The sequence below is a fragment of the Otolemur garnettii genome, unplaced genomic scaffold (genome assembly GCF_000181295.1).
Source record: "Otolemur garnettii isolate 467f Iridium unplaced genomic scaffold, OtoGar3 scaffold00073, whole genome shotgun sequence".
Lineage (NCBI taxonomy): Eukaryota > Metazoa > Chordata > Mammalia > Primates > Galagidae > Otolemur > Otolemur garnettii.
The window spans coordinates 6,983,716-6,994,001 of record NW_003852468.1 but is presented as its reverse complement, the minus strand read 5'-3'; the positions used below and the strand labels follow the sequence as shown (position 1 = coordinate 6,994,001).

The window sequence follows — 10,286 nt, the reverse complement described above, 5'->3', positions numbered from 1 at the left end:
CCAGCTACTTGGGAGGCTGAGGCAGGAGACTCGCTTGAGCCTAGGAGTTGGAGGTTGCTGTGAGCTGTGATGCCAGGGCACTCCACCCAGGGGAACAGCTTGAGGCTCTGTCTCAAGAAAAAAAAGGAAGGGAGAGTAAGCATGTAAGTTAAGATAACCTACACACTTGGCTTGGTGCTTGCAGTATAGTGGTTACACCACTGGCCACATGCACTGAGGGTTGTGGGTTTGAAACCAGCCCAGGCCTGCTAAAGAACAATGACAAATGCAACCCCAAAATAGCTGGGCATTGTGGTGGGTACCTGTAGTCCCAGCTACTCAAGAGTCTGAGGCAAGAGAATCCCTTAAGCCCAAGAGCTGGAGGTTGCTGTGAGCTATGATGCCAGTCCCAGCTACTTGGGAGGCGGAGGCAGGAGACTCGCTTGAGCCCAGGAGTTGGAGCTTGCTGTGAGCTGTGATGCCACAGCACTCTACCCAGGGGGACAGCTTGACGCTCTGTCTCAAAATAAAAAAAAATTTAACCTTGCCCCAAAGAACAATTTAGCTTCTGCCTTCAATTCCCAGCAAGCAATTTCCAAGCCCCTGAATTGTCCTGTCTGATACCTGTTTGTTTACCTGGGGACTTTGAATCAAGTCCAAAAGTCTATGTTAGCACTAAAATTTACAGGGTCACAAAGTTTCCCAACTTCAGGAGGGTCTGTCCTGGAGACTAAAGTCTGCCATGTGGGGTAGTGAACCACATCTATGTGATACCATATTCCAGTGAAAATTGGAATGGATGCCAAGGCTTAAGTGAGCTTCTGTAGCTAGAATATTCTTATGTAGTTTTTCACACATCATTGGTAGTCAAGTCCATGACTCCACTAAGAAAAGACAACTGGAAGCTCAACATCTGGAACTCTCCTGGACTCTGAATTCTATCTGTTTGTTGCAATCAACAGAACTGTGATTAAAATAGCTTTGAGTTCTGTAAATTCTAGGTAAATATCAGTTATAACTAATGTTGTCTTAGGAAAAAAGTGATCCTACAACTGGTGTCAGAAGTTGAGAGAGTAGGTCTCATCGGTTGTTCTCTAATTTAATAGTTGGTATCAGAAATAGGATCATTAGAGTGACTCTGGTTTACTGAAAAATGTGGTTTGGGAAGAGTAAAGATGAAGCAGTTTGAATTGATACAATTTCAATTCTTGGATGGCTACTAGTTGTATGGAACTGCAGCTATATAATATTAGAGGTAAAAGTTACTGATGAAATTTAGAAACAATAGATCCAATTTCTAGGGAGGTGAATTACCAGATAAATAAGGAAATGCAAACTAGTAAGAAAAAGTTAATTAAGTCCGCAGCCCGTAGCACAGTGGGTAGGGACCAGCCCTACCCATATACACCAAGGCTAGAGGGCTCGAACCCAGCCTGAGGCCAGCTAAAACAACAACAACAAAAAAATAGCCGGGCGTTGTGGTGGGCACCTGTAGTCCCAGCTACTTGGGAGGCTGAGACAAGAGAATCACTTAAGCCCAAGAGTTTGAGGTTACTGTGAGCTGTGATGCCACAGCACTCTACCCAGGGTGACAGCTTGAGACTCTGTCTCAAGAAAATAATAAAATAAAAATAAAAAAAATAAAGAAAAATGTTAATAATCCTTTTGTTATTGTCTGTAATAGCTAAAATGAAAATACAAGAAAGACGGATTCTAAAACAAAGTAAGCCAAGCTGAACCAGCAGAGCTACAGCCACAAGGAAAAAATACGCTGGGACGTTAGACAACACCTCGACACAACCTCTAGTGTAGATGAGAGACAAAACCAAGAAGTACTGAAACCAGGGAGTAGAGTACAGTTTTGGGGTCAACACTTAGTTTTCTGAAGAAAACTTACTAAAGTGGATTGTTCAGAGTGATTAACTGAGAGCCACAGTATCTTTGCCTTTGAGTGCTGAAGAACTAGAGGAGCATGATAAAATAAGAATGCATCATAAGAATCTAAATAGAGTATATAGCAAAAACAAGCAAGGAAAAAACTAATAAAGATAAAAGAACACTGAGGATTAGAGCAATTTTGGAGACCAGAATATATGAATTCAAGAACTGGGAACTCGGCTTGAGGCAAGACCCACAGCTCACAATTAAATTGTGTGAACGGCTATACCTCATCCAAATACACCAACAATTATTCCTCAGGGCACAAACAGCCTGGAGGATTAGATAAAAGCCACTATAAAATATATTCACCCCCCGCAAAGGCCAACTGTCCTCCTCTTCCCATAAATATCAAACGAAACCCCTCAGAACAAACAGGTAATATGCTTCTTATGCAAACCAGGCTAGACTGGCACTATGATAATGGGATAGTCATCTACTAAGTACGCCTCATAGTATACAATATTGTGATTAAGGGGACCCCTTTTATTTATTTATTTATTTATTTGTGAGACAGAGTCTCACTATGTCACCCTTGGTAGAGTGCCATGGTATCACAGCTCACAGCAACCTCAAACTCTTGGGCTTAAGTGATTCTTTTACCTCAGCCTCCCAAGTAGCTGGGACTACAGGTGCCCACCACAATGCCCAGCTATTTTTTTGTTATTGTTGTTTAGCAGGCCCTGGCAGGGTTGGAACCCACCAGCCCTGGCGCACGTGGCTGGCGCCCTAACCAATAAGCTATGGGCCACGAGCCCAGGGGGCCCCTTTAATGTAGGCGTGCCAGGAAACCTCACTGCTGCAAAATCCAGCACCAACCTCAGGAGCCTTTTCAGATTTATTGTCTTAGTTTCTCTCTCTGAGTCTCTGAGTCTTAAGAGATGCTAAGAAAAGCAAAGTGATTCACAGAAAATAGGGAAAGACAAAGGTAAGAGGTCAAGGGATTTATCCCAGCAAGATGAAATCTTTAGATGGTTACTTTACAATGAAATGAATAAAGCATCATACATTGATGGGGTGGAAACAAAGTCTTACCACTTGCCCAGCAGGGGTAGGGAACCTGTTGCCTACAGGTTCAAGATCATTCTTTTTTAAATACCAAAGGAGGCAAGAAAATATTTTTTCTCTGTTGTACCTTTTTTTTTTTTTTTTTTTTGAGACGGAGCCTCAAGCTGTCCCCCTGGGTAGAGTGCTGTGGCATCACAGCTCACAGCAACCTCCAACTCCTGGGCTCGAGCGAGTCTCCTGCCTCCGCCTCCCAAGTAGCTGGGACCACAGGCACCCGCAACAACACCTTTTTGGTTGCAGCTGTCGTTGTTTGGTGGGCTACCACTAAACAAGAGGCCCCGTGTTTGTCCGCTATACTTGGATTTTGAAAGACACACATTCCATATCTGAAAACATACTTTTCAATAAAACTACCCCAAAGCAGCTCCTATTTGAATGGGACCTGAACAAAGGCAGGCCATGTCTCAATTGCAAAAGGTAGTCTCGCTCATGACTTTTAGGCCCCTATGATCCACACTCAGACATGATTTTTCAAAGTGTTATAGTAACACATACAGACTAGAACTGACAAAAGCTACCAAGAGCAACCATTGGGATTTGGGACAAGAAAATTTCTGGATGCCATGGTATAATGTAGAACATTTTTTAAAAATTAGCTGTTGTGGGGCATTGCAGAAGAAGAGTGAAGGACTTAAAATAATCCTGAAATATGAAATACCCATAATGTTTTGGCTGATGTCAGAGAAACACTAACAAGGAAGGCAATGTCCAGGAGAGTTCCCTATAAAATGGAAATGGTTTGTACAGGAACACATGACCAACAGAATTCAGAGGTACACATTACGCTCAGAAGCAGGTACCCTCTTTTCCCCTAAGGCTGACTTTGGAACACCTAAGAAGAAGCTGGATCCTATGACCACATGGGTGCTATGCTATGAACAGCTCTCTAATAACAAAGCGTTGCTTGGGTTATGGACAGCAGGACCAAGGTGAATGAACAGCATCCTGTTTGGAAGGCCACCACTCTGAATGAAGAAGGTAAAAACAAAACAGTCTAATGGCCATACTATTTTTCCAAATGTTGGGATTTCTGAACTCTCTAGTTGGTGTCTGAAGTGAGGGTGGTCTCATAAAATGCTTCTCAACTTTGAACAGATGATAAAAGAGAAATCACATATGCTATACTAAATATTTGAACTTGACGTCTAGTGGACCACTGCTGAGCTTTTTTTTTTCCTTTTTGAAATCGGGTTTCATTCAGTCTACCAGGCTGGAGTACAAGGGCATCATCATGGCTCACAGCAACTTCAAACTCCTAGGTTCAAGAGCTCCTCCTGCCTCAGGCTTCCAAGTAGCTGAGACTACAGGTCGCAACATGATGCCCAGCTAATTTTTCTATTTTTAGTAGAGATGAGGTCTTGCTCTGGTTCGGGCTGGTCTTGAACTTCTGAGCTCAGGGAATCCACCTGCCTCAGCCTCTGAGTGATAGGATTATAGGCATGAGCCATCACATCCCACTCTACTGCTAAAGTGCATTGTTTTTTTTTTTAATGGTGGCAACTATACTTTGGCAAAATAACCCCAACAGTGGCTTGGAGCCCGTAGCACACTGGTTACAGTGCCAGCCACATACATCGAGGCTGGCAGGTTGGAACCCAGCCTGGGCCAGCTAAACAACGACTACAACAAATAATAGCCAGGTGTTGTGGCAGGCGCCTGTAGTACCAGCTACTTGGGAGACTGAGGCAAGAGACTAACTTAAGTCCAAGAGTTTGAGGTTGCTGTGACGCCATGGCACTCTACCGAGGGTGACATACTAAGAGTCTGTCTCAAAAAATAATAATAATAAAAACCACTAGGGCGGCACCTGTGGCTCACTGGGTGGGGCACCGGCCCCATATACCAAGGGTAGCAGGCTCTAACCTGGCCCCAGCCAAACTGCGACAAAAAACATCCAGGTGTTGTGGCAGGTGCCTGTAGTTCCAGCTACTCGGGAGGCTGGAGACAAGAGAATCGCCTAAGCCCAGGAATTGGAGATTGCTGTGAGCTGTGATGTCATAGCACTCTACTGAGGGTGATAAAGTAAGACTCTGTCTCTAAAAAGAAAAAAGAAAAAAAAATAACCCCAGCAGTAATGTGGACGTAACAAATTTAACATAATAAACCACAATGCAGAGAAATCAGTTATAAATTTCTTGAGGTAATGGGAAGCTGGCCTTTTAAGTCCAATGACCTGGGTTCTACCATAGCCCATCCAAGGAAAATAAAATGTATGAACAAAGGTAGAGAAGTGTGATATTTTGACATACATTTTGGTCTTTATCATCAATCCCAGCACATACCTCCTAAAGTGCTCAATTTCTGAGTGATAAGAGTCTTATTTATCACATACCTAAAGGAATGATGTATGCGGGCAGGGGACAATAACCTGGATGCTAGCTAGCAGAAACTAACTGATTAGTGGGTTAGAACTGTCAACTCTCCCAATAAAACTAAGAGGAGGAGAGAGGGTCTGAAAGGCTGCGCCAATTGCAAATGGCCAATTAATCCATCGTGCCTACATAATGTGCCTCCAGGTAAACCCAAAAGGCAGGGTTTAGACAGCTTCTAGGTTGCTACACAGTGGACAGGAACATGCCATCACAGAGCATGGAAGTTCCCACTTCCCTGGCCCCATACTTTGTCCCATGTATCTCTTCATCTGGCTATTCATTTGGATTTGTTAAAATATTGTCAAATAAAATTTATAGAGGGCCACTGTTTTGGACTAAGTCCCTATACTAGGCCCCAGCAAACCAGACTAAAAATCTAAAAGGAGTCACTTACACTGAGGTCACCAACCTGAAAATGAGTTATCTGACCTTCCAAGAAATCAGGAGGGAGTGACAGCAGGCTAATTTCCCAAACAGGCCAGTTTCAATGCGAGTCCCTCTGTCTTTAATCTTTAAACAAGGGGCAACATGAAGTAGCCTAAAGTTCCTTCTCTGCTACTGTTTCCCTGTTCCTGCCCTACACCTTATCTTGGAAATGACCAGTCCACTTTTTGCTGTTTCTGTTTTCCTCAGCCCTTCTTTGTCCATAAAACCTGCTTGGGTGATTGGAACACTTATTCTATTTTACAGAATGAAATGTTGCCCAATTCTAGAATCCCAAATAAAGTCAATAAAGATCTTCAAACTAAACTATTATACATTTGCCTTTATCAGCACAGAAAGGTAAGTGCTTCCCTGAGTTCTGTGAGCCATTCTAGCAGGAGTCATGGGTAGGACCCCCATTTATGGCCCGTCAGTAAGAAGTACCAGAAGCTGGGACTTGCAACTAGGCCCTGAAGTGTAAGAGTTAGTCTGTTGGACTAAGCTCTCAACTTGTGGGATCTGACTCCATAGGTACACAGCGTCTGAAGTGGATTAAGTTCAATTATAGGACATCCAGCTTACATCAGAGAGTTGGTCAGTATGGGAGGAAATGGTCACAGAAGTGTTCTGTACTGAGTCAAAACAGAAGGAAAAACATTGGGTTTTTTCCCCTATATTCATGAGGACACATTCAAGAAATCATTAGAACTTAGATAATAAGTAATAAAGGAAAACGGTGAAGTAAGAAAAAGGATCATGGTTTAACTCTGAGAAGGCAAACGCAGCTGAAGCTATTCTTTCATGGGGCAAAGTATGCTTATGCCATCTTCCTTGTCTTTTTGCCTCTCACATCAATTAAAAAAGCTATAAGAAATCTAAGGCTCAAAAAAGATCTAACTATAGCTGCCAGATAATCAAATTAGAGAGACTATTAGACACAATCAACTGTTAAGATCTGGCCTTGAAGTGAGTAAATCTATCCCTGAAACTTGTTACTTCAAGTAAAATTACAGCCAACCTGCAGGAAAGACAAGACATTTCTGACCAAATAAAGGGTATAAAATTTTAATAAATTTACTAAATGTTCTGTAGAATAGTGAGAGGAGCCCACAAAACAAAAGGCATTACCTTTGTATGATCAAGTCTGAGATATTCTATATTCTACGTTCTGTGTGCCGTGAGAGAAAATAAGCATACAGTTAGGAAGAGATCTGGAGTTTGCCTGCCTGTGTCCAAATCCTGGCTTACCACTCACTGTGAGACCTTATACAGATAACTAAAGCCTTCTCTGAGCAGGTCCCCTTGCCTTTGAAAGTCATGGTATTAGTACCTAACCTCATGGGTAGCAATGAATTAAACGAACATTGGGGATTCAAAAAAATACCTGGCACAAAGTAGAAATAGTACTCACTAGTCACTAGGGTTATGGTACCCCCTCTTTAGAAGATTCTAACGTACTTCAATGAAGCATGATGAATTAAAAACTCCTTAGATACCATACGGTTCAATATATATATATTTTTTATTATTTATTTATTTTTAAAAGACAGAGTCTCACTTGGTCACCCTTGATAGAGTACCATGGCGTCTTAGCACACAGCAACCTCAAACTTTTGGGCTCAAGCGATTCCCTCATCTCAGCCTCCCAAGTAGCTGGGACTACAGGCGCCCACCACAATGACCAGCTATTTTTACGAGATGGGGTCTCGCTCTTGCTTAGGCTGGTTTTGAACATATTAGCTCAGGCAATCCCCCCGTCCTCAACCTCCCAAGTGCTGGTATTATAGGCATGAGCCTCTATGCTCGGCACTTCAAAAGTATATTTAAATATGTTTAACCCAACTTCTCCTATTCTTTTTTGGCAATTGGTTAATAAAATCTATTTACAACCATCCATAAAAACTGTTTTTGAAAAACACTGTAGAAAATTCTGGACTGTGGGTAGGCTAGACTTTAACCCATTCTACTTGTACTAAACAGACAACATGAAAACTGGAGAAATTTTATACCTGACTAGAAATTTTAGCAGAATTCCAAAACAATTCAGATGAAACAGACCTATGATAAGTGAAACTACTATAGTCTAAAGGTAAAACAGAGTTAAAACATAAAGCTATGTATTAAAGAGTTAGCAACTATGCTTATTTAACAATTTATAAATCTCTAGTTTTTCTAATATGAATATTAGATATTAGCACTGTATTTATGCTTTGATGTTAAAATGGGTATCAGTTACACACATCCACAGGAATACTGCCTTTTCAGCTTATAGTTTACAGCCTAAAAACCACACTTGACAAAAGCTTATGTGAACCACAGGAACAGCAAACAAAAAATGATAACAACTCCATTCTTAGGAACCTAAACCCTCATAATGATACATTTTAACAAACTTTCATAAGACAATTAGATATGAATGTGGAACCCATTAATGATTTATTGAAACATATATTGCTTCAAGAAATAAAATATATATAATTTAGATTTAAAATGTTACAAGACAAAAATTATAGGATCAGTATTTGCTTTAAGAAGAAGAATTATTTTACAAGCACTTTTTTATAGTATTTCTTGGTAAGCAATTATGACTTCTGTACCTATGTTCTTTGTGTTCCAATAGCTGACAGTCTCTACATGTCAGTCTATCACATGTTTCACAGAAAAGTTTCAACTGTTCTTGTTTGTGTACAGGGCAGAAAACAGGGCGCTGACCAGATGCTCCAACAGACTCTGTAGCAAAATAAAACAAATATTTTTTAACTAAACATAAAATTGTCTAATTTTCTAAATTCTTATTGATGTTGGTATCCAAAGCTTATAAAGAATAAGTAGAAAATGCTATAGAGGCAAAAGAGGGAGGTTAACTGTAATCATTAAAACTGCATCTATCTTACCTGAGACATCTTCTTTCTTCCTGATCAAGTGATCTTTAGTGAATTTTACTCTTTGATGTGCTTCAATACATGTCTTACATAGCCACTCTCCACACTCTACACAAAAGCCAACTGCACTTGCATTGTCTTCACAACTAGTACATACCTAAAAGAGGAAATACATACTAATCTACATTAAATTTATAAAATATACATCCACAATGTAGAAACTTTCTAACTTGCTCTCAAATATATTGGCTGATTCAATGTATATAGAATAAAATTGTTATGTTATCCATTTATCTTCAACAAAATCCTTTTCCTTATAGATCAATCAGTTAGGTGAAAATCTAAGACTCAGACCACAAAGTCTGTGAAGATTTGACTTTTTAAGTAGTGGCATTAGTCTCATTTAACCAAGTTTGAGAGTATAGAAGAAAACCATCTTTAATTTACAATTTTAAAAGATGAAACTATAAATCTTTCTAAGAGTAGAATGTGAACGTTTTAAAGTAATAACTGAGAAAATGACATGAAGGCTGTGTTGACCAGTTTGATGGAAGTATTTCGGATTGCATGTGAAAACCCCACACTGTACCCGTGAAGTGCATTAATGTACATAGTTACCATTCAATAAAAAAAAAAAAAAGATGAAACTATAGCAGAATCACCATTGATTATCTAATTATCTGAATGTTTTTCTTATAATTTACATTTTTATATCAAGATAGGAATATAAAAAAAAAACTGAGATGCATACCTGTTCTGATTTTTCATCAGAACTGCTAGGAGCTTCAGATGTATCTTTCACAAAATAATTATCCACAAGGTCTATCTGTCTGCATTCTTGCTGACATACTGGGCACCGTATTACACCAACTACAACACAAAAGGACAACATTAAAAAATATTCTTCAGGAATAAAATAAGGCAACTGTGCATAATGCCCATATAAAAACATTCATTCATTCGTCACTGACAAGACCAAAGAAATAAGTATCCAGAGCTGAGTAAAATAAGCCAGTGAGTTTTGTCATTGGGGAAAATATCATACCCTATTCAAGAAAAGAAAACCAGTATTATACCCACCCAAAAAAAGTGCTTCTTGTTACAATGTGGCTGAATAATGGCCCTAAAGAAATCCAGGTCCTTTGGAGACGATGAGTGATACTTTACATGGCAAAAAGGACTTTGTGGACATGATTAAATTAAGGTTTTAATGAACGGGGTGCTTCTAGATTATCCACCAGTCCCTAAATATAATCAAGTGGCCTGATAAGAGGGAGGCACAGAAAAGATAAAAAGTGTGTAATACAATGAATACTGGAAGTAGAGAATGGGGCAATATACTCTGAAGATAAAGGAAGGAGCTACAAGCCACCAATACAGGCAGGGACTAAAAGATGAAAGAGATTAAGAAAGTATATTCTCTCCCAATGCCTGCCGAAGGAATCATTCCTGCTAAGACTTTTGACCTTTAGCCCAGTAAAACTGATTTCAAACTTCTAGCTTCAAGAATAGTAAGAAAGTAAGATGCATGTATTTTTTATTTTTTCCAGACAGAGCCTCAAGCTGTTGCCCTGGGTACAGTGTCAGGGCATCACAGCTCACAGCAACCCCCAACTCCTGGGCT

General features: G+C 40.1%; 1 protein-coding gene across 1 annotated transcript in view; it reads right to left on the bottom strand.

The window, feature by feature from the left end:
• Positions 1 to 9,472, bottom strand: part of TRIM33 (tripartite motif containing 33) — an 82,043-nt gene extending 72,571 nt beyond the window's left edge. Inside the window, exons 1-2 of the mRNA XM_023515486.1 lie at positions 9,414 to 9,472; positions 8,378 to 8,510 (exon numbers count right to left, since the gene is read on the bottom strand). The gene's annotated coding sequence lies outside the window, so the exon portion shown is untranslated. The remainder of the gene's footprint in view (positions 1 to 8,377; positions 8,511 to 9,413) is intronic.
• Positions 9,473 to 10,286: the final 814 nt, after the last annotated feature.